We start from the raw sequence: 25,121 nt of genomic DNA, 5'->3' as shown, positions 1-25,121 counted from the left end.
AGAATTTGCCCGCTTTTCAAATAATGTGCAACCTACCTAAGCAAAGAATACGAAATTGAAAGGCATTAATTATTTAAAGTAGCTCAGTTAAGAGAGTTGCGGGAGGTCTAATACCTTTTTAGGAATGTATGATTTATATGCAAAAGGGGATTTTTTAGTAGTCAATATAGATGCCGTTTTTTAACGATACTAAAGACGCTATTTTAAGGCTCAGTAGCAAATAGCAACAAATTAGAGCAACAGTATAGCAAAATTGTATGCACTAGATTATCTGTTGGCAGCACAAGGAGGGGTTTGTAAGTTAATGGGTAAAGAATGTTGTGCTTATATTGACAACCAATCAAAAAAAGCATACACCATGATATAGATACTCTAGCAGAAATTCAATCTAGAATGCGAGAGGATCCAAAAGGGTTTGATTTTACCTTTGGTCTTGGAAATTGGCTAGGTGCATTGGGAATGAAAATTATTTATGGAATCATAGCAATCGCAAGTTTATTACTTATGTATTGTCCTTGCTTTTGGTAGAAAAGTTTCCTCTGTGAACATATTAAACAGAGGAAAGAACTCAACCACCTTGTGTGCATTGAATCTTTGCTTCTCCGAGATCGTAACTATCATATCTGAGACCAGAAGCATATAGCAGCTGCGTGATGAATCTCCCCGGGTCGAGTAAAAGAAGTTACCTGCTCTAAGGTCTGGTCAGGTAGACAGGACCTAACCAATGATGTCAGAAAAAATGAGATTTGCACAGAAAAAAGGTGAGAAAAACGTATTTTATTGTTTCTCACCGTTTCCCTGCGAATCTAAAGAACCTACATTTTATAGGGCAGAAGAATCGAGGGTTGAAGTCCCTGATTTAAATAACAAAGGGTTTGATTATAGGATTTATTATTTTAATTACAATGTTTATGCTATTAGGTTTATATAAGTGGTGTTCACATGAAGACGATAGGGTAGTAACAGGAATATTTTGTTTAAGAATATTTCTTTTGTTTTATTGTCCTGTGTATAGCATATATGCACACCTTTTTGTTATACACTGGCAGCCGCCTTTATTCTAAAGCGGCCGCCACCGCAAAGTGCGGGCAGACGCGGCTGTCTTGCAGCTGTTTCCTGGCACGTGCCGCGCGTCACAGTGGCGCCGGTCACACCATGCCAGGGTTCCCCGGCATCCCTTAAGGCCCCGAATGTTGATGGGGTAAGGGGAAGATGCGGAGCAGCCAGGGGGAGCAAGGGGGAGCAGCTGGGTTTCGCGAGGTGAGCAGCCGGTGGTCGCGAGGCGCTACAAAGATGCACACTCGGGGAGGGGAAGGCGGCTGACGCGCGGCTGGCGCGCGGCCAAGTTCGGCGCCCAGCCGAAAACAATTCCGGGCAAACGTTAGGATAAAGCTGGCCGCAGCAGTATAATGGAATCCTGGTAAACAAAGCCCACATCTTATGTGCAATGTAACCCAATGTACTATCCATACCCAAATGGTTGCACCCCAGGAACACGAGAATTATATTTAACCCCTTGGAAAAGGACAATATGTTATAAGATATAGATGAACTATATATATAAGAATTGGTTACGAAGGGAGTAGAAATACGAGTTTGCTCTAGGGAGGTTATTGACTCTGTGATAGAAGGATAGATACAGTATTATCCTGCAACTAGACCAGGTTATGTTATTTGGGAAAAGTGATTTCAGTTTTTAAAGGTAGAGATGAGGGTTGGGATTTGTTGGGACTTGGTGGTTAGATTATTTCGCTGGGAGCGAAGCTAGTGGATGTTTTTTGTTTTTGTATGTGTGTCTGTCCTACTCATTACTCTCTATATATGTGTTATGAACAGCAAAACTTTGGTCCAGAAGTGCATTGCAACCCCCCCACCGATGCTATGTCTCTTTTTGGTGATGAAAATGTCAGCCCCCAGAAGAAGAGACCAAAAAAGAAATCAACTGGGCTGATACAATGGCCAGAAAGGAATCAAGTTATGCACTATGGGACTATTTTTTTGGTCCGGCAGGACTATGATATGGTTAACTGTTCTTTAAAAGACTGTCTCTAAAGGATAAGAGGGGGCTGAGAAAATTAGATATGAGGAAGGTGGGAAGGTCACCCAAGGGCGTGTGTCAACCACAAGGAAAGGATCACAAGTTAGCCATTTTGACCATGGTAGCAATTTTGGCTGTTCCGATATTCTGAGTAAATGTAGTATGTAAGATGTATGTGTTGTGCAGTCGCTCCTAGGAAATATTCACCCCCACCAACCCCCACTTATTCTCAGATATAGAATTTGCCCGCTTTTCAAATAATGTGCAACCTACCTAAGCAAAGAATACGAAATTGAAAGGCATTAATTATTTAAAGTAGCTCAGTTAAGAGAGTTGCGGGAGGTCTAATACCTTTTTAGGAATGTATGATTTATATGCAAAAGGGGATTTTTTAGTAGTCAATATAGATGCCGTTTTTTAACGATACTAAAGACGCTATTTTAAGGCTCAGTAGCAAATAGCAACAAATTAGAGCAACAGTATAGCAAAATTGTATGCACTAGATTATCTGTTGGCAGCACAAGGAGGGGTTTGTAAGTTAATGGGTAAAGAATGTTGTGCTTATATTGACAACCAATCAAAAAAAGCATACACCATGATATAGATACTCTAGCAGAAATTCAATCTAGAATGCGAGAGGATCCAAAAGGGTTTGATTTTACCTTTGGTCTTGGAAATTGGCTAGGTGCATTGGGAATGAAAATTATTTATGGAATCATAGCAATCGCAAGTTTATTACTTTGTGTGTATATGTTAATCCAAATGACTTGATGTATAATCCGTTCTATTTTTGCCAAAAAGGCTGCTTCTGCTTCTAGTTCTACCGTTATGTATATGTCTCCCACAATGAGAGCGAGAAATACCAATAGTCTTGGTACTCGTCAACCACCCATATGTTCATCTCTGATTATCAAACGAGATACCTAAAAGAGATAGGTTTCTGCACTCCTATGGTCTCTTCGAGGTTTCTCCCTTGGAGTTTTTCCTCTCCTGAGTGGTGTGCAGAAGAATAAATGGGTCTGGTCGATTGGATTGTTCTTCTAGAACAAAAGGAGGGTATGTAAGGAAAAAAACTGTATCTGTCAGCTATGTTATTTTCTGGGACTGAACAGGTTAAAATAAGTATGTGTCGAGCTCTGTTCTCTCAGAGACCAATTGGTAAAAGTATTCTAGTTTTGGACCAGCTGTCCCAGGATATCTATTACATAAGAAATAAGATTATAAGAAACAAGACCACTAGTCTTGTTTCTGACCCCATTAGTAGTTATTGACCTTTTATCCCTGTTCCCACCAATTTAGGCCAGGTGGTATATGTAATGTTAGATATATGATCTACACATGGGAACTCAGCTTGTAACAGATGTATGAAATTGACACATGATTTATTGTCCTTGCTTTTGGTATAAAAGTTTCCTCTGTGAACATATTAAACAGAGGAAAGAACTCAACCACCTTGCGTGCATTGAATCTTTGCTTCTCCGAGCTCGTAACTATCATATCTGAGACCACAAGCATATAGCAGCTGCGTGATGAATCTCCCCGGGTTGAGTAAAAGAAGTTACCTGCTCTAAGGTCTGGTCAGGTAGACAGGACCTAACCAATGATGTCAGAAAAAATGAGATTTGCACAGAAAAAAGGTGAGAAAAACGTATTTTATTGTTTCTCACCGTTTCCCTGCGAATCTAAAGAACCTACATTTTATAGGGCAGAAGAATCGAGGGTTGAAGTCCCTGATTTAAATAACAAAGGGTTTGATTATAGGATTTATTATTTTAATTACAATGTTTATGCTATTAGGTTTATATAAGTGGTGTTCACATGAAGACGATAGGGTAGTAACAGGAATATTTTGTTTAAGAATATTTCTTTTGTTTTATTGTCCTGTGTATAGCATATATGCACACCTTTTTGTTATACACTGGCGGCCGGTTGAGTAAAAGAAGTTACCTGCTCTAAGGTCTGGTCAGGTAGACAGGACCTAACAATATATATATATATATATATATATATATATATATATATATATATATATATATATATATATTACACTAACAACCTCTATACCCCCTAACATACAGTACATATATGCACAGCAATGATACAATAGGCCGGCGAGGGCCCACGGGTGTTACCCGCGGGCCTGCAGTACCAATTCTGTGCCCCCCCAAATTAATGTAGAAACACATACATACTTATAAAGAAATAATCCCCCCCCTAACATATACAGTATAGTAATGGGCACAATTACTATTATCCACAAATGCATAATTGTGAATTTGCCCATTTAAAATACATAAAGAACAATAAATACATTAAATACATATTGCACTCACCCATGTCCGGCTGCCACGATGAAGGCCATCCTCATCTTTATCACCGTCCATGCCCCCTCCGATGCTGCAAAACTTAAACAAGAATAAAAACAGCCAATGTAATGTCCCCTAACCCCTTAATCACCATAGCGGTTATTAACCGCTACAGTGATTAAGGGGTTAACCCACCCTCACCCACCACTCGGGAGGATTAAATACCTTCCCCCACTACCCCCCCATCCCGTGAGGCCTAACCACACTCACTCACCCAATACCCAGCCGGGAGGCCTACCCACATACCCTTGGGGCAAATACCCCCTTCCCCCACACCCAGTACCCACAATAAAAACAATACACAGCCCCACAATAAACATCATTATATTTATTAAATACATAACCCACCCCCTATGCCCCCCCATAAATACATAATTTATTATTTTACATACAGGGTTAATACCCCAGACCCACGGGAGTCCCCGGTGGGCCTGACAGGTCACCTCACAGACCTACAGTAGCCCAGCACCATGTTTCAAACAGGGTCTGGAGGCCTATGGGTGGTCCCCGCCAGGCACCGTGGTCCACCAGGTGGTATCCGTGGGTCATCGTGGGCCACAATGGGGTCCCCACGGGTAGGCCCGTGGCTGTCTGGGGGGCCCCGGGTCAGACCCACAGGTGTCTGAGGGGCCTCGGGTGGTTCCCACAGGGGTCTGGGGGCCCACGGGTGGTCCCTACGGGTCCACGGTGGTATATATATATATATATATATATATATATATATATATATATATATAGAGAGAGAGAGAGAGAGAGAGAGAGAGAGAGAGAGAGAGAGAGAGAGAGAGAGAGATAGTTGCATGATGAAGCCACTGTACAAATGAATGGGTGAAGGGTGGGTATCGGGCCAGGGTGGCTTAACCCCTTAATTACCTATGCGGTTATTATCCGATAAGGTGATTAAGGGGTTAATTGATATCCGAATCTAATTGCAATGTATTGGCTATGTATTTTGTTGGCAACGAAGGACACGGATTTTGCTGGCGAGGGGGCTTCTTATTGATGAGGTCAGTAGAACTTTATTTATTTTATTATGCTACTTAATGTGTTTAATAATGGTCAAATAATCTATTATCCCTATCTGGATATGTGTGTGTGTGGGGGGGGGGGGATTGATATATTTAATGTATAGGACATGTTTATTTTTTTTACATACAGGGTTGTTTCCTCAGGTCTTCGGGGGACCTATGGAGACTACCTGCGGTCTCCTCAGGCTTCTCACTGGTAAACGGCTGCCGGGTCCGCGGGGGACACCTGCGGGGAAGTAGGGGCTACATTTGTAGGGGCACTGCGGACCCGTAGGGACCGCCCGAGGGCCCCCAGACCCCCGTGGGAACCACCCGAGGCCCCTCAGACACCTGTGGGTCAGACCCGGGGCCCCCCAGACAGCCGCGAGCCTACCCGTGGGGACCCCATTGTGGCCCACAGTGACCCGCGGAGACCATCTGGTGGACCACGGCACCTGGCGGGAACCACCCGTAGGCCTCCAGATCCTGTTTGAAACATGGTGCTGGGCTACTGTAGGTCTGTGGGGTGACCCATCAGTCCCACCGGGGACTCCCGTGGGCCTGGGGTGTTAACCGTGTATGTAAAATAATAAATCATGATTTATGGGGGGGGGATAGGGGGTGGGTTATGTATTTAATAAATATAATGATGTTTATTGTGGGGCTGTGTATTGTTTTTATTGTGGGTACTGGGGGTGGGGGAAGGGGGTATTGGCCCCAAGGGTATGTGGGTAGGCTTCCCGGCTGGGTATTGGGTGAGTGAGGGTGGTTAGCCCTCACAGGGTGGGGGGGTAATGGGGAAGGATATGTAGGCCTCCCGAGTGGTGGGTGAGGGTGGGTTAATCCCTTAATCACTGTAGTGGTTAATAACTGCTATCGTGATTAAGGGGTTAGGGGACATTACATTGGCTGTTTTTATTCTTGTTTATGTTTTGCAGCATCGGCAGGGGCATGGACGGTGATGAAGATGAGGATGGCCTTCATCGTGGCAGCCGGACAAGGGTTAGTGCAATATGTATTTATTGTATTTATTGTTCTTTATGTATTTTAAATGGGCAAATTCACAATTATCCATATGTGGATAATATTAATTTAGCACATTACTATACTGTATGTGTTAAGGGTGGTGTATTTATGTGTTGTAATTTTTTTTGGGGTGCACTGAATTGGTAATGCAGGCCTGCGGGGATCACCCGAGGGCCCTCGCCGGCCTATAGTATCCTTGCTGTGCATCCCAAAAATGGGATATATGTAATGGGGGTATAGGAGTTGTTGGGGGCACAGGAGGTGTATGTTGTTTATTGCAATGTTTATTGGGGGCAATTGTCCCAAATAAACATGCAATTATGCCTTAAACCCTTCATTGCCGTAGCGGCTATCCGCTATGGTAATGAAGCAGCATTAATGTATTTTCATAATATTGTGCGGGAGCAGGGGTCCCCTGAGCTGAACCGCATTGATTTGTGGCTCAGGGACCCCCTGCTTACCGAGTTACAGGCCCCGGTTTGGGGCATCGGTGCCAGTTTCGCCGCCATCTTTATAGCAGGCACGTCACATATGGGACGCTATAAAGATGGCGGCGACACTGGCACCCGATGACAGATACTGGGGTCTGTAACTCGGGAAGCATCGGGTCCCTGATCCACAAATCAATGCAGTTCAGCTCAGGGGACCCCCTGCTCACAGTACACTATTATTAAATATACATGCATGCTGCTTCGTTACCATAGCACATAGCCGCAAAGGTAAGGAATGATTGTTTATTGATATGGGTGTTTTATTCATAGTGTAGATGTGCAGAGGGTCTCCGGAGCTGAACCACTTTGGTTTTAGGTCCGGGGACACCCTGCTTCCCGAGATACAGGCCCTTTTATGGGGTGCCGGTATCCCTCTGCTTTGTTTACATTCCCCGGTCACATGATCGGGACATTTAAATGCAGAGGGATACCGGCACCTCATAACGGGGCCTGTATCTCAGGAAGCCGGGGGTCCCTGGACCTCAAACCAATGCAGTTCAGCTCCGGAGACCCCCTGCACATGTACACTATGAATACAATTGTATTTAAAAGTTTTCTAATGTTGCTGATGTTTGCGCCGAGAGAGCGGCGGATCTCTCTCTGCTGCAGACACATCTCGGCAGGGGACGGCTTCTCGGCAGCTTCTCGCCAGGCAGACTGTCTCACCACCGGTTACTCGCCATGTTTGGCAATGTTGCTCTCGCTGTGATTCACCAGGGATTCGGCCCTTCCTGTATACAGCGAGGGCAACACGCCAAAAACATGGCGAATTCAAACCCCTGGCGAATGCAATTTTCCGCCGCTTACTGTTATGCTGGTGCTCGCCACAAACCGGGACCGGACCGCTGGGCTGAGGTGGGGTTATAAAATCACCGACCTTAGTCCGCACAGACTGATCCGGAGTGCGCAGTTCGTAGTCGTACGTAGCAGGGTCAGGATTGGAGAAGGCAGCATCGTCGTTATTCAAGCAGGAGTTCGGCAACAGGTAGTCAGGAGTTCCCTGCTTCATCTTAGGAGCTTGAGCGCGGGAGTGGCTTCTGCGCGAGGAGCGGCCTCTGCCCATGACGCCAATCTCAGCAGGAGGAGGCAGCAGGCTGGCCGAAGTACACCGCAGGGCAGCGTCAGGAAACCAACGCTTCACCACAGAAGTCCAAGGCGGGTCACTGCATGGAGATTAGCAGCAGACCTCAGGAAAAGAAGGGTAGCCATTGCTAGGACAGAATGCAGCAGGTACCAGTGCTGGCTAAACACGCCTTAGGTAGAAAGGGTAGAGAAGAACACTGGGTTCTTCTCTACCCTTTCTACCTATTCAGTGTATACCCAGAGCACCGTTCACCATTCATTTTCTATGAGGCAGCAGCAGGGGCTCCCCTATTACCTTATCTAAACACGCCTTAGCACAGGAGACAGGAACAGGCCTCTGGATACTCAGGAACTAGAGAGGTAGAACACTAGGAGAGAGGCCTGGGTGGTTTGTGGCAGAGACAGTAACGTCCAAGGTAGGATTTGTTATGCTCGGCTCTGTTTCAGACCCAAAGCCAAACATATAAAGGGCGGAGATCCAATCACAGGGGAAGGGTGTGAGAGCATTCCTCCAATGATAGGGCACAGGGCAGAAGCTGCAATGAGAGGCAGCACATGTGCCATTGATTGCCAGAGGAAGCTTTTGCAACTGCAAAAGTCTGCAAAAGCTATAATCAAAGCCAGGAGTGGATTCCTTACACTTACTGCATGTCCCCCTTAATTGTTTATATTATATTAATTACTCCATGTTGAGCTGATAAGTCTCCAAATCCCAGGGATCATTTAATCATTCCCTGAAGACCTGTTTTTTCTGTAGAGACTGCCTTTTTGATATTCTCCTGAATCTTAGCCCAGGACTCTTTAAGAAGCAGGATCCTATTATCTGCTGCCGGTACCCCGCACCCGTATCCTGCAGTGGGGAGAGCAAAGGGGTGAAAGCGTAGTTGGTAAAAAAGGGTGTATCTTGAGTTGACTCGTTGTGCAGATTGTTGTGGGAAAACTCGGCCCAAGGCAAAAGATCTGTCCAGTTGTCCTGGGTATCCAAGATGAAGCAACTATCACGGGAGACTCCTGTGGCGGGTAGGATCTTGGTGGCTGGAACAGCAGGAGCGTAGTAGGGGTCACAAGCAACAAAAATGTGACATTTAAAGATATGGAGCAGGCTCTGTATGGACTTGCATGTTACGTCATTAAGGGAAACTTGAAGTCAGATCAAGCTGCTAGTGCTCTTGCCGATATCATAGAGCTGAGAGAAGACATGCCTTCAATCTTGGCAGATGTATTTTGTGTGTTGGAAATTGAAACCAGTTGTCTGGAAGAAAAGGGGAAAAGAGACCATTTTACCCAACTGGTTTTGTCATGTTTGAATTTAGAGGCAGGCGGCAGATAGCGAAGTCAGGTAACAAGCAAGGGGTCCGAGGCAGGCGGCAGGTAGCGAAGTCAGGTAACAAGCAGAGGTCGGCAACGAGGAGACTGGAACAGGACAGGCGGGGCAGGACAGGTCTGGGAGCAGGGACTGAGACTGGGGAGCAGGGACTGAGACCGGGGAGCAAGGAACAAAGAGGGACAAGCCAGATTACCAGCAAGGGCCTTTACTAAGAACAGAATCAGATACAGACGGGTACAGATCAGGATCAGAGACAGAGGCATGTGCAATAGGAGTCTGACTTGAAACAAAGGCAATTGAACCAACCAGGAAGCAGAAGCTATAAAGGACAGAGACAGGAGCAACAAGAAGACAGACAGGCAGACAGAGGAACCAGAGGAAACAGAAGACAGCAGCACACCCAGTGGACAAAGAAGAACTATGGCTAAGCAGGAGGTCTAGGCGACCTTGACAGCAACGGATGAACTGTTCAAGTGATTGATTTGTTCGCTCCGTTTGACCATTGGTCTGAGGGTGATAGCCAGAAAGAAAGTGCAGCGAGATCCCTAGTTACTTGCAGAAGGCCCGCCAAAATTTTGAGATAAATTGGGAGCCTCTATCGGACACAATAACCTGGGTGACCCCATGTAGACGGAACATCTCCATAATAAATATTTCGGACTATTTGAGAGTGTTGGGTAGACCCTTGAGGGTTATGAAGTGGGCCTGCTTAGAAAAGCGGTTGACCACCACCAGAATGGTGTTCTGACTTTTGGACACAGGTAGTCTCACGATGAAGTCCATGAAGAGGTGAGTCCATGGGCGATCTGGGATTGAGAGCAGTTGTAGCAAGCCAGGAGGTCTGTTACAGGGTGTCTTGTTCTGGGCACAGGTGGGACATGTGAAGACAAATCCCTTTATGTCTTTGTGCATGCCTGGCCACCAAACGGTCCGTTCAAGGAGATCGATGCTTCTTTTAGTGCCTGGGTGTCCGCAGCTTTTAGATGAATGCCCCCATTCCAGTACCTTTCTACGATAAGGTGGTGCGATGAAGAGACACCCCTCTGTGACTTGAAGACCTTCTGGAACATCGGACTGGCTTAGTACAATGTCTTTAAAGGAATCAAAAGTGTTGGAAGATTATGCATGAAGAAGGGAGTATGGTTTCCTCTTGATCCTCAGACTTGTCGTCTGCTAGAAATTGACAGGAAAGAGCATCTGCTTTCACGTTTTTAGAACCGGTAGATAAGAAATAATGAAATTGAAGCAAGAGAAGAAAGGAGACCATCTTGCTTGTCGCGACCCCAAGTGGCGAGCGCCTTCAATATAGAGAAGGTTCTTATGATCAGTGAGAATGGTAACTGGAATTTCAGTGCCCTCGCGTAAATGCCTCCATTCCTCCAAAGCTATTTTAATGGCTAACCGTTCACAATTGACTCATCGTAGTTCTGTTCAGCAGACGAGAATTTTTTTAGAAAAGAAGGCTCAAGGGTGCAATTTAGCTTGTGGAGACTTTCTTTGGGATAACACTGCCCCGGCCCCGATATCAGAAGCATCTACCTCCAGGATATATGATAGTCATATCTATCTGAAAAACACTTGTTAACATATTAGCGTTTTTCATTTCAATCTCGATTTCTTTTGTGGATCAATTTGCCAATCCTCCAAATTAACAGAATTTTCCAGAAAAATTGCCAGACAGAAATAATTTTGCCAGCATCTACGATTTGCAGAACCAGAAAGAGGATTACAAGGAGTTACGTGACCAGTTGCATTTTCTTTTTAGTGTTCAGAAGCAAGAGGAGATATAGAGTGAGAGATTTTGTTTTGGTGTGATTATTGATACTGTGGGGCCTATGCAGGAAATGGCGAAAAGCCCTATCTCGCCAGTTTTTCGGCAAATATGCCTAAAGAAATTCTATAAATGCCAAAAAGCTGGCGAGATGAGCAAAATCCGCCGGTTTTTTTTGGGGCAGAAAATAAAACTCGCCGCGCCGGTGGCGAGAAGCAATATCTTGCCAGTTTTAAAACCCGCTGTATTCTAGTAGCGCTGATCAGCATCTCGGCGCTGATCGCTGCTCTAGAATGGAGACATTTTCTCCAAATCTCTCCGCCAACAAAAGTTGGCAAAAAGCTGGTGCTGAGCGGCGATATGGGACATTGACAAAATTAGGCCCTTTTCCTGCCTCGGATTGATGCCGGGGGGCTCCAGAGCAGATACCCATCAATATCAGCACCGAAGCCACCCCCCCATGCTTCCGAAGCAGGAATAATGCATTAACAGCAAACTTCATTAACTTAGCGGCTAACCGCTAAGGCAATGAAGGGGTTAACCATCCAGTACCAGGCTTATTGTGGGGAGCGGGAGTGGATGAAGAGGGTATTTGGCCTTTGGTGGGTGTTTATGGCGTGTGGCGGAACGAACAGATGACGTCACGCCGTGCACGGAGATGGCAGGCAGGAGAATGTCAAGCAGAACGCGTAAATCAACGCTGAGGGGATCCACAGCATACCTGGCCCTATGCGTTTCAACAGCTAAACTGTTTTCATCATGTATTTTATTTAAGTTGTAACTGTTTTTTTTTTTTTTCTAACATGTCAGATTTATTTTTTTATGTCCATTTAATGCCCATGTATGTATATATATCCCTATGGAGCTATATACATACATGTTTATTAAAGGGTTGTTTTGCAAATGTTAATTGCATTTTTTCATGTCTTGTACAAGTATTTTCCCTGTTTGGTTAAAATTGTGTGTGTGAGATGTTATTTTGAATTATTTCTGTCATTTCAGTTGATGATGATTGCATGGATGTATGTTGGGACCCTGCCTTAATTTTTTATTGTGGCTTCCTTGGTGAAGTTAGATTGTGTATGATCATGTTAGTTAGAAATAGATTTTTTTTGGAATGGTTTTGTTTTTGCATAACAATATTGAATAGGGTTTTTGGTTTTGATTTGCTTGTAATGTATTTCGGATGGCATAAATTGTGAGTTGGTACTTTATTATTGTCTACTTGCTTTGTTTATATTGAATGTTTACTTTCAACCGTGTATTTGTTTTGGACCATTGATTGCTATTGTGTACATGATGGAAATATTATTTGCATCATGTACATATTGTTCAATTGTACCATTCCTATGCCTACAAAAATAACTATGGGTTATGTATATAAGGGGGGTATAGGGGTTGTTGGGGGCACTGAGGTAGATTGTGTTTTGTATTGCAATGTTTAATGGGGCAGTTGTCCCCAATAAACATGCTACTGGGACTTAACCCCTTCATTGCCTTAACGGATAGCCGCTAAGGTAATGAAGCTGCATTACTGTATTTGTATTAATAGTGTAAATGTGCAGAGGGTCTCCGGACATGAACCGTGTTGGTTTTATGTCCGTGGACCCCCTGCTTCCCAAGATACACTACCGACACACTTTATCACACTGCGGCCAGATCCGCAAGCCGGGAGATTTCCCGGCTTGCTAGTGGCCGCCCCTCGGCGTGCCACGCGTCATAGACGCGCGGTCACGCGTCTTCGGGAGCGTGCGCCCCCTGCATGCGCGTCCAGGGCTCCCCGAGGGAGCCCTGGTGTCCCGCGATCGCGGGACGGCGGCAGGGGGTTCCGGGAGACCTGCGGACCCGGCAGCGGTAGGGAGAGCGCCCCGATCGGAGGGCGCTCTTCCGCTGCTTCGGCGCGCGCCCGTCACTCTCGGGCGCGCGCCAGGCTACTGCTGCGGCCAAGAACGGGCAAATGCTCGAATAAACTTGGCCGCAGCAGTACAGGCACCTTTATGGGGCGCCAGTATCTCCTATGAATGGAAATGTCCCGCATCACGTGATCGGGCTATCTCCATTCATAGGAGATACCGGCACCCCATAACAGGGCATGTACCTCTTGAAGCAGGGGATCCCCGGACATAAAACCAACGCGGTTCATCTCCGGATACCCTGCACATCTACAATATGAATACAATTGTTATGTACACATTTTTTATTTGCCGGCGAGATTTGTGCATAGAGAGGCGGAGCTCGCTCTCTGCTGACAGATCTCGCCAGCGGATCTCTTCTCAACAGGACCTGCCATCTCTCTGCTGGATTCCTCTGACAGATATGCGCACCTTCCTGCATACTGCGAGGGGAATCCACCAAAAACATGGCGAGTTCTACGTCTGGCGAATGGCAATTCTCGCAGTTTCCTGCATAGGCCCCTGTGTGTGTGTGTGTGTGTGTCCTGTTGTATATGATATATTGACTTCTGTTGGTGTGTGAGTGTGATTTTGTATTGTTAATATTTTAATTTTAGGGGTTTACTGTGAGTGTATTGAGTGAGGGATGGAGAAGCCGGGAGCAATTAACTGTGAGACAGAGAACATACTAAATAAAAATGATATAAAAGATTTTAACAAAGTATTTAGTAGTTGGTTAATGTTTTAGTTTTACCTGTTTATTGTTAACATAGTTACTAGTCAGAAGAAAGTTTTTTAGATTTAGTTACATACAGTAGTTAAGTAAGTTAGTTTAGTAACTTATATTAAGTCATAGTATATACAGTATATGTATGTATGTATGTATGTATGTATATAATATATATATATAGTGCTACTTCCCCCACCCTATGGGAAATGTGGTGGCTACTGAGTGTGTGGTGCTTTACCTGTGGCTCACAGGAGGCCTAAACCTCCGCTGCTGGGATCCCGGTGTGTACCTGCCCTGGTCTCCTATTGATTGCCTTGCAACATGTGGTCTGCAGCCCCTGAGGCTGCTGGGACTTGTAGATCCCCTGCGGTGCTATACTCCTAATGGCTGCCACTTGATACTGCGCATCCCCCCTGCACTCTCCCCAGCCTCCACTGCCTATGGAAATGTAAGGGGACAAACAAGGGACCAGGGGGACCCAGGCTATATATATTATTCTTTTTATCCTTTATATCATCTTCAGCCTTTGCAATCCACTGCTGAATGAAGGCCTCCCCACTACCCTTACAGGTAATGCAGTTGCAAGCCTTTTTTCTCTTCTCTCATATATACTGTATATACACTTTATGAACTGTGAAACGAGATATGTGGTGTACTTTGTTAAATTCCCATATAGACTATATTATTACCGGTCTGCTATCTGTAAAGCATTGACAAACTTTCACAACACAGAAGATTTGAACTCTCAGCCTGTTGCCCTGCACTTTAAAGAGAGAGGTCATAGTATCTCCAAACTAAGGTGCATGCCGATTGCACATAGACCAGTCTTACAATGAGGGGGTGATAGAAACAAACTCTTACTAATACTAGAAACACGTTTCATTTTTAGTTTTAATACCCTCAAAAATAGAGGTCTGAATGAAGACTTTAAATTGTCCTGATTCCTGTGAGCATTTGTACTGTTATGAGGTTACCACTTTATGGATGAGGTGCTTCCTAGTTTACCAATTAAGCGATGAAGTTATGTCAGGATATATTACTCTGAGTGACATTTATTTGCCACAACACTAGAAGCATACAGTATATCCACATAGGCAGTTTACAGTCTACACACCATTCTCTGCAGTGTGAGGTTTATTGACCTTAAAATACAATTGTTTGTGTCCTAAGTTGACAGGGACCTACATTTAAGTATTTTACCTAATTACAACTCCTGCTCCTTAATGAGTACTTTAGGTCTTCCTATGGGTTTTCCACACAGATATCTATTGGACTTTTACCTCAATTAATATATTGGCTAATATTTAACATTTTTTTTGTTTTGTTTCTCTAGTGCAACTCTTTTTTTACTCTAGTCAATACCAAGAATACAGTATGTCTCGTTTTTGTCAAAAATGTCAATTTTTGGATATTTGTTACAGTTTTTCTCTACTAAGCACTAAGCATAAGTTCTGTTTTCAGACACACTTTCACTTTGCATTTTTTGTAACAGCTGTTTTATTTTCAGATTTGAAACATGCTAGTAAGTTACTTACACTGCTTTGTTATCATGCTGTTGCATAGCAACAATGATTGATCTGTGTGTAAGGTGGGTTTTGCAGGTTTTCTGCTGGGGTTTTCACTTCCGGATTGGTGTGTATTTATTCTGTCTGAGTTTTCCATGCCTTCACATAACTAAGATGAAGGTCCTGCTCTACGTACAGTACCAAACCGTTGGATTTTGATTTACTAACCTGCAATGTGCTGACTCTTTCTTTTGCTCCAACCCATGGGTTTCGGTAAGACATATGTTTATATATGAAACAATAATAAGAGCAGAAACAAAACTAACAAATTAACATATAGTGTTAAGGTAATAAATGATAGTGAAACTCCTCAGTGATTCTTCTAAGATATGGTCTGTAGAACTGTGTGAACAAAGTGAATCTATTAAAAAAAAACGCAAATGAGTGAACTGAAAATAATCAATATTTGTGCATAAGAGTGTTCAAACAACAATTTCAGCTCTCATGGTCTAATACACATGTGAGATAACCATGGATTCACAATGTAACTGCATGCTGTAATTCTCCTCAAAAAGTAAACAAAGAAAAACATAGCATAACGTAATGTATTAAAGATAAAAGAATAGGGAGGGTAAGGGAATAAACTCACACTCTCCCAGTCAAAAGACACCATGAGTATATTAAGGGTACACTCTACCCACTCTGGAAAGTCCAGGAAACAGAGCCAGTCTTAGATCCAGCACTGTTCTTGTTCAGCACCTGCTCACATGTGTGTTGATATGCACGTCTGTGTGTGCAACCATGTCCTTAATGTGAAGGCCCAGATTGGATCTGGCTTGTTCGTACGGTGTCCTCAGAGGGCAAAAACCCAATGGATTTCACCTAAACAGTACAATCAACTTCCTCAGAGTTTCTGAAACCGAACAAGCCAGCCAGATCAAATCCGAGACTCCAAACCAATATTGATTATTTTAACTATATGTAACCCTGCTTTCCCCCCTTTCCCCCAGACTCTACGGTGGGGTCTAGGGCACATGAGGGCAGATTACATGCGGTGTGGTGCATACCTGTGGTAAACAGGAGGGCCTGAGTGTCCCGCAATGTTATTGGGGAGCCAGGACCGGGCTTTTGGGGTGGTAGCCTCCATGTTCTCCTAGTAGTGCAGCGCTTCCATCTTCTATACTCCCAGGCTATGGGACAGGACCTGTTATAGAAGAACTCCTTGGGTCCCAGGGTAATAGCTTCCAATTCACACACAGTCTTTAGGTAACAAGGATAGTCTCTTTTATTGACAGATCGGCAACTCCAAACGATAGTGGCTTCCAGTAGCCGCAACACACAGATATTCCTCCTCTCCTTCCCTCCAAGTCTCTCCTCCGACAGGATGGTCTGTGCTAGGGCTTCAATACCCCGTGGCCCACCCCCGAGGTTATCCTCGCGGTGGGGCTTAGATTCTCCCCATCACCCCAGGTGGTGGGGTGAGGGCATTGGTCCACCAGATCTATAGCTCTATCAGCTCTACTCAGGAAAGCGGAATCTCTCCTCCCCTCTCTCTGCTCCTGCACTCTGTGCAGGGAAGACCGCGGTCTCCTCCAACTCCTCGGACTGATCCGCAGGATTCTTGGACTCACAGCATAACTCCGAGCATAACAGCACTCTCGGTATCACTCACTCTCCTCGGCGTAAAACTCAAGAACTCAACTCACAGGAGTTGGCTGCTAAATATAGAGTTCACCCCACCTCTTGTGATGTCAGCAGAACCTCCCGCCTTGCTCACGCCTACAGCAGAGTCCAGGCCTGCATCTACCACTCAGGGCAGGGCTATGAAGGGGGAAAACCCAGGATTATTACTGGTGCCTGATCTTAACAGGGCTCACCACAGTAGAAGGGAGATAGGTACAGTAGCGGCAGCTTTTATTTGAAGCAATGCCTCCGGCCGGGTGCTTGTGCGCAGCGTGGAGACGCGGCACGTTGCGGCGCACTGTGACGTCACAGTCACGTGCGCGCCCGGCTTCCATGGCTTCCCCGGCTTCCCCGGGCTTCCCTGACACCCCTGGAGATTAAAGTAAGGTAAGCGGGGGTGCGGGGAAGCAGAGGGGCAGAGCAGGAGCCGGGTTCGGGGTCGGGAAGGGGGGGTAAATTGTGCGTGAAGTGGAGGGGGGTACGTGGGGGAAACGAGGTGGCGCGCGGTTTTGACTGGCGGCAGCCGGAGTAGATCCCGGCATGCCGCCGGCATTACTTCAAGTAAAAGCTGCCGCAGCTGTATAGCCTGTGCTGTTTACAGGGGGCTACACTCTCCCTATAGTGGAATCTAATGGTCCCCACTTGGACCTATCTTTAGCAGACCCATCCTGCAGCGAACCACCTGGGAAACAGCACACATAACATTGTCATAATACATGGCATAATGAGGTAGTTCAATACAAGTAAAACCCGGGTACTCCCAACATGGAGAACCCTACAGATAATACTTAGGATCAGGCTTTCTTATCCGCTGTCCATTATGATCCGTGACGGTCACAGCGTACGATTGGACCGGCCCATGCTCAGGCCTGTATGTGACACCGTGCATGTAGATACATCTACCTATGCTCCATATGCGTACTAACTCACTAATCTTATCCTCATTGTGATACCCTCCCTGACCGAACTTGGTCCGAAGGTATTCCTGGACTGCCTCCCTGAGCCAACTGTCTCGGTTCTCCTCAATTTCTCTCATGATGTGCTCAGGCACATAGGGATACTCATACCCGTGCGACTGCCGGTATCTAGCGACTATGGCCCGGTCAGCTTGACTTAGTCTGGTGAGTTTGCGGTGCCCTGCCCTGCTCGGCAGTACCCAAAATACAGGCTCCTCTGGAGCTAACTCATCGTAAAAGATACTGGGGCCTCAAGGAACAATCAGTCTCTGTTCTATTTCTCTAAACCGGTGATCTAACTAATCCTCCACCTCCTGTGGAGTGAAAGAACCAGCCGCCCACCAATGATCTACTACATCATTCTTAATTAATAAGAACCGCGTACGGTCCATCCCCTCGTGGTATCCGGTGAACAAAGGCGCCCACCATTTGTCGCGGTGTTCGTACTCTGCGGAATGACTAGTGCGTTCTACATCAGACTCTACCTGTGATGATACACTGGACGAACCCGCATCAGTAGATCGCAAGCAATCTCTCCTTCCCTTGGCATTATAATAAGTAGTGGGGTTCATTTTGTGCACCACGTTGCTGGTAGGCCCAGCCTCTACTGGAGTGTGAGACCCACGGGCCCTCCCTCTAGCTGCAGGAGTAAACGGCACAGGGTTAGGTACAGGTATAACACTTGAATACGGTATCTCTCCATCAGACCCTTCATCACGCAACTCCCAATCCCGAAAGTCCTTGGAGTATTTGGGGAATTTACATAACTTATCCCTGGTAGGTCCCGGTGGCACCACTCGTGATGGGGCAGGGGCTGGGGCAGTGGAACTATGGGCCGGGGCTGGGGGAACGTCCAAGGCATTGTCCAGCAAGCGGGCGACACCCCGCCAAAGGAACTTGTGCTTAGAGGCACTCCCCGCCATACTTCTGGCTTCTCGGGAGGGGCCTCGACTCCGTAGAGTAGCCAGGGCAATGGCTGAGTCTATGCTTCGAGAGGAGAACACTCCTTCAGGCCTTCTCTTTCAGGAGGGACCAGAACCGCCGTCGTCAGAATTGCCTGCAGAATCTTCATCTTTTTCGTGGTCACGCACCGGAAGTGCGTCGAGGACCTGCGGGGGCGGTGGCAGAGCAGCCGGTACATGGTCGAAAAAGAAGGCCGCAAGCCTCTCTTTCTTGTTCGCCAGGGTTGCGGTCTGCGCCTGGCGGGAGTAAGAGGGTGGTAGAGTCTCCTTACCGCTCCGCTGCTTTTTGATGACATCGGGCTCCTCTAGGATCATCTCGGTCTCCGTCTCCGTCTCTGCCGCACTGGGAGTTACCACGGCGGTGGGACTCGTACAGGGCCTGCGACCGCACCAGCGCTCGCCGTCGGATGGTTTCCGGACTTTTCTGCTCTCTCTTGAGTCCTTTGGGGTGGTTCACTGGTAGGCGCATCACCACCGATGTCACTCCAATCTCTTCCTCCGAAGAAATCACGATCGGTTCCTCCGCTGAGGAGTCACCTGGTTCTTCGGCGATACAACCAGTGGGTATAGGTTCAAAATGTTCTCATTCTGGTGCCTCTTCTGCAGTCATGCTCTTCTCTGTTGCCAGCTCGCTTAGTTCAATAGCGGGCTGAGCCTTGGTTCCTCCCGATGTGGTATAACGGGGAACCAGGGCAGTCTTTTCTTTGCCTTCCATCACCTCCGTCAATGTTCCCAGAGAGGCATTCCGTGGGGTTCCGAACAACAACCTCGGCTCGTTCGGCCAAAGGTAAAACGTGCCACATTGAGGGCATCGGGCTTTGGTGCTTGGTACCGCGCCCGGAATTCCACAGTGAACGCACAAACACTGAATGAATTCATGCTCTGCTAACTCCACTAACAGTAGGCCTCCTGGTACTTGGCAGATGGAAGTATTCATCTCGGACATGGATCTCTTAGGGTTGGAACAGCTCAGTGCTCCAGCTCCTTGCTCCTCGAATGCCAGACAAAAATGAAGCTCCTCGCTGATTGGCTCTCCCTGTGCCCCCTCCCTCTGGTGGAATCCAGAGGCGGGATCTTTTCTTCTCCAGCGTGACGTGGCCTGACTTTCTGTCCATTCACAGCACAGGTGGGTGGGCTTTCGGCTTTCGCGCCGCTCCGCTCCCCTTGCAAAGAATCCGGGTTTGGCGCCAGATTATTACACATGTCCCGCCACATTCTCCTAATAGTCTCTGTGCACAACGCACGTGTTTGCTCCAGGCTTGGCGGGAACCGCCATTTTAGATCACTGTTCTTGCTTCGCGGAGCACATGTAGGGATGGACACCATCTTGAATGTGCTCTATCCTCAGTGTCTAACGGGTATCTCGTACTTAAACACTGATTGACTGCCAACTGTGTGCTCTGCATTCTGTTTCTCACTAACTTGAGGTGGCTTGTACCCCAGGCTCAGCGGAACTCCTCACCTCCATGCACTCTCTCGATGTCTACCATGCAAGCGTTCTGTGGGGCGTGTGTGTGTGTGGGTGATAGCTATGGTACCTCTTTTCTAGGTACGGGCATCTCCTGATTTTGGCCACTCATAGCGCGGGCCCTGGGCCATGATCCCTGGACTGGTTATCAGGCTGACCCCCCCAGTTGCCTCACGCTACCTGCCTCAAAGGACTCGGTCAGCTCTACTATTAACCCTTCCTACGCCACCTCCTATGGTGCCCATCCTTCTCCAACACTTGCACGGAGAGTGCATCTCACTCTGCCCGTTCCACCTTGCTATAAGCAAGTCCTGTTCTGACATATATCTCAGCAGCGACTCCAAATGTAACCCTGCTTCTCCCCCTTTCCCCAGACTCTATGGTGGGGTCTAGGGTACATGAGGGCGGATTACATGCGGTGTGGTGCATACCTGTGGTAAACAGGAGGGCCTGAGAATCCCGCGATGTTATTGGGGAGCCAGGACCGGGCTTCTGGGGGGGTAGCCTCCATGTTCTCCTAGTGATGCAGCGCCTCCATCTTCTATACTCCCAGGCTATGGGACAGGACCTGTTATAGAAGAACCCCTTGGGTCCCAGAGTAATAGCTTCCAATTCACACACAGTCTTTAGGTAACAAGGATAGTCTCTTTTATTGACAGATCGGCAACTCCAAACGATAGTGGCTTCCAGTAGCCGCAACACACAGATAATTCCTCCTCTCCTTCCCTCCAAGTCTCTCCTCCGACAGGATGGTCTGTGCTAGGGCTTCAATACCCCGTGGCCCACCCCCGAGGTTATCCTATGAGGACGAGGACGGTGGGGTGAGGGCATTGGTCCACCAGATCTATAGCTCTATCAGCTCTACTCAGGAAAGCTGAATCTCTCCTCCCCTCTCTCTGCTCCTGCACTCTGCGCAGGGAAGACCGCGGTCTCCTCCAACTCCTCGGACCAATCCGCAGGATTCTTGGACTCACGGCATAACTCCGAGCATAACAGCACTCTCGGTATCACTCACTTTCCTCGGCGTAAAACTCAAGAACTCAACTCACAGGAGTTGGCTGCTAAATATAGAGCTAGCCCCACGCACGCACACACATATATATATATATATATATATATATATATATATATATATATATATGCAGTGTTCGACAAATAGGCATAACCACACGCCCGTGGTGAGTGGATTTAGGCTGCTGGCGAGCCGTGCTGTGGCTCTATGAATTCCCCTGCTCAATAAGAGGGCCAGCTGGCAGCTCTGGGTCAGCCCCTCCCCCCCCTGCACCTGATACCCGTTTGCTGTCCGGGTTGGGATTTGGGCTGGGGGGGTCCCCGCGGCTGCTGCCCAGGGCTGGAGGACAAGGTAGGGGCTTCCCCTCCATCCCACGCTCCTTTGGCACCCGTGCGGCAGGGTAATAGGAGCGGGGAAGAAGGGAAGGCTGGCAGCTCTGAATCCCGTCCCCATGGCTGCAGCCTGGGCGGGAGGTAGAGGGGGGGCGCGTGTGCACATGCGGCTTGCAAAGTTCCCCGGCCATGTTTCCCATTGGGGAGGTTAGTGTGGCCGTGCGCCTGTCCGGCGATCCCCCCACTGGCCCCCGATCTCCCTGCTGGCCCCCGATCCCCCCGCAACTCCTTCCCGACACCCCGCCCGGCTGCCCGACCTCTCGCACCTCCTGCCCGGCTGCCGACCTCCCGCGACTCCTGCACGACCTCCCGCCCGGCTGCCTGACCCCCCCCCCCCACCTGGCTGCCCAACCCCCCCCCACACCCCACCTGGCTGCCCGACTCCCCCCCTGCCTGGCTGCCTGATCCCCTGTGGAGCTGCATGTGGAGGACAAGCAGGCCCTGGAGGAACAGGTGGGCCCCCTCTATTCCAATGAATAAGTGTGTGTGTCTGTGAGAGTGTGAGTCTGTGAGAGTGTGAGTCTGTGAGAGTGTATGTCTGTCTGTGTGTGTGTGCCTGTGAGTGAGTGTGTCTGTCTGTGTGAGTTTGTGTCTGACTGTGTGTGTATGTCTGTGAGTGTGTGAGTGAGTGTGTCTGTCTGAGTGTGTGTGTCTGTGAGTGTGTGTGTGTGTGTGTGTGTGTGTGTGTGTCTGTGTGTGTCTGTGAGTGTGTGTGTCTGTCTGAGTGTGTGTGTGTCTGTGAGTGTGTGTCTCTCTGAGTGTGTCTGTGAGTGTGTGTGTCTGTGTGTGTCTGTGAGTGTGTGTGTGTCTGTGAGTGTGTGTGTCTGTGAGAGTCTGTGAGTGTGTGTGTCTGTGTGTGTGTGTTTATGTGTTTGTGTGTGTCTGTATGACTGTGAGTGTGTCACTCTCCCTCCCTGTCACCCTCACCCTCTCCCTGTCGTCCTCTCCCTGTGTCGCCCTCTCCCTGTGTCGTCCTCTCCCTGTGTCGTCCTCTCCCTGTGTCGCCCTCTCCCTGTGTCGCCCCTCACCCTGTCGCCCCCTCACCCTGTCACCCCCTCACCCTGTCGCCCCCTCACCCTGTCGCCCCCTAACCCTGTCGCCCCCTCACCCTGTCGCCCCCTCACCCTGTCGCCCCCTCACCCTGTAGCCCCCTCTCCCTGTTGCCCCCTCTCCCTGTCACACCCTCTTCCTGTCGCCCCCTCTCCCTCACGGTCGCACTTTCCCTCTAGCTCTGTGTCGCACTTTCCCTCTCTTTCGTACTCTCCCTCTCTCTCTCTCACTCTCCCTCTCGCTCTCGCTCTCTCTCTCAATGTCGCACTCTCCCTCTCTCTCTATCTGTCGCACTCTCCTTCTCTCTCTCTCTGTCGCACTCTCTTTCTCTCTCTGCCGCACTCTCCCTCTTTCTCTGTCGCACTCTCCCTCTCTCTCTCTCTGTCGCACTCTCCCTCTCTTTCTCTCTCTGTCGCACTCTCCCTCTCTCTCTGTCGCCCTCTCTCACTCTGTTGCACTCTCCCTCTATCTCTCTGTCTCTCTCTCTGTGTGTCTCTCTTTCTGTGTGTCTCTCTTTCTGTGTGTCTCTCTTTCTGTGTGTCTCTCTTTCTGTGTGTCTCTCTCTCTGTGTGTCTCTCTCTCTGTGTCTCTCTCTCTCTCTCACCCACACTCTCTCTCTCTCTCCCACACTCTCTATCTCTCTCTCTTACCTACTCTCTCTCTCTCTCTCTCTCTCTCTCTCTGTCTCTGTCTCTCACCCACTCTCTCTCTCTCTCTCTGTCTCTCTCACCCACTCTCTCTCTCGCCCACACTCTCTCTTTCTCCCTTCCTCAGATGGGAAACTCAGGACAATTAGTTGGATCCCAGCTGCCTAATCAAGGTGTGTTAAAATCCAGGTTGTAGACACATGGAGTTGGCTGTTGATGAGAGAGGAGTAAGCTGCTAAAGTGATTCCTGAAAACAAGGTCTGAGTAGCAAAGTAGTGAAACTGTGAACTGTCTGTCCCCTGCATAGAAAAAGGGTAGCTGCATATATATAAACTGTCTGCTAAAGAGAAACTGTTTTGTTCGGTTTGCTGAAGGAAAAGCCATTTTCGTTTGTTGCTGAAAAAGAGCTATTTTTGTTTTGTGTGCTGTATATTTTTCAAGGCAAAATAAAACAGCCTTGTCAAGAAACCCACATGTGTAGTTGCATGTACCCTGCAACATATGATGTCAGAAGTGAAATTTGATTTTTTTTCAAAAGGCTCCTGCAGTTAAAGGGCCACAGACACACACACAAGAATGGAAGAAATGTTGAAAGCGTTTCTGTGCGAGCAGGCCCGGCTGCAAGCGGAGAGAGATGAAAGACTACAGACAGCACAGGATGAGCGGATTGCCAAGCTGCTGACCCAATTCCAAGGGTCTGCCGGTGCAGAACTGGCCAGCAGACCCCACGAGACTCCTGAGGAAAATGGCTCTGAATGAGGATCCAGAGGCTTTTTTACTAACATTTGAAAGAGTCGCCGAAGCTCAGGGCTGGGATGCAGATTGCTGGGCAACTGCTTTGGCCCCGCTCCTCATAGGTGAAGCCCAGGCCTCATATCAGGGCCTCCCTACAGATCAGGCAATGGACTACCGCCAAGTAAAAGCCGCCATACTGGATCGCTTAGGTCTGACCCCAGAGACCTACCGGCAGCAGTTCCGGAACATGAAGTACACCGCTAAGATGAGACCCCGGGTCCTCGCTCAGTGATTATTGGACTTGTGTACGCGCTGGATACAACCCGAGGAGTGCACTAAGGAGGCAATTCTTGAGCAGGTGGTTTTGGAACAATTTCTACAAGTAATACCCCCTCCCGCACGCTCGTGGGTAAAACGCCACGCTGCTGAAACCCTAGCTTTGGCGGTCCGACATCCTTGGGGCTGAGCAGCAGGAGAGTGTCCTAGACCAGACTCCACCGGCACTTGCGGACGCCCAAAGAGGGAGGTCGGATCAACGGGGAACCTACAGCCTGTCAGGGAACCGCCAAGTCCAAAGGAAGGAGCAGTCGTTCCAGCAAGGACGGAGTCCAAATGCTGGTCCCCGCAAGGACCCTCATCTCCTTCCGGATGTCGGCTCATCGCAAGTGAGAGGAACTTCCGAGGACGTCGCCCACAGGACCCACCAGATGCCTGGTCTCCAGTAACCGGTCCAGCGGAGTGCTATCCACAGCCCCCTCCTGCGAGGGAACCCTCTCCATGTTCTACCTGCGGAGAACAAGGCACCGGTATGTGGACTGTCCACTGATGGATTGTTCATTCAGCAGAACCATCGCCTCGGATTTTTCTGGGGAAAATTACAAGCCCTGGCTACTTCCAGCCCTGATTGGGGGAAAAACCGTCCAGGCCCTTGTAGATTCGGGCTCTGGGAAAACTCTGGTCCCCCAGGAACTGTTACCTCT

The sequence above is a fragment of the Ascaphus truei genome, chromosome 2 (genome assembly GCF_040206685.1).
Source record: "Ascaphus truei isolate aAscTru1 chromosome 2, aAscTru1.hap1, whole genome shotgun sequence".
In the NCBI taxonomy this organism is placed as follows: domain Eukaryota; kingdom Metazoa; phylum Chordata; class Amphibia; order Anura; family Ascaphidae; genus Ascaphus; species Ascaphus truei.
This window is presented reverse-complemented; position numbering follows the sequence as displayed.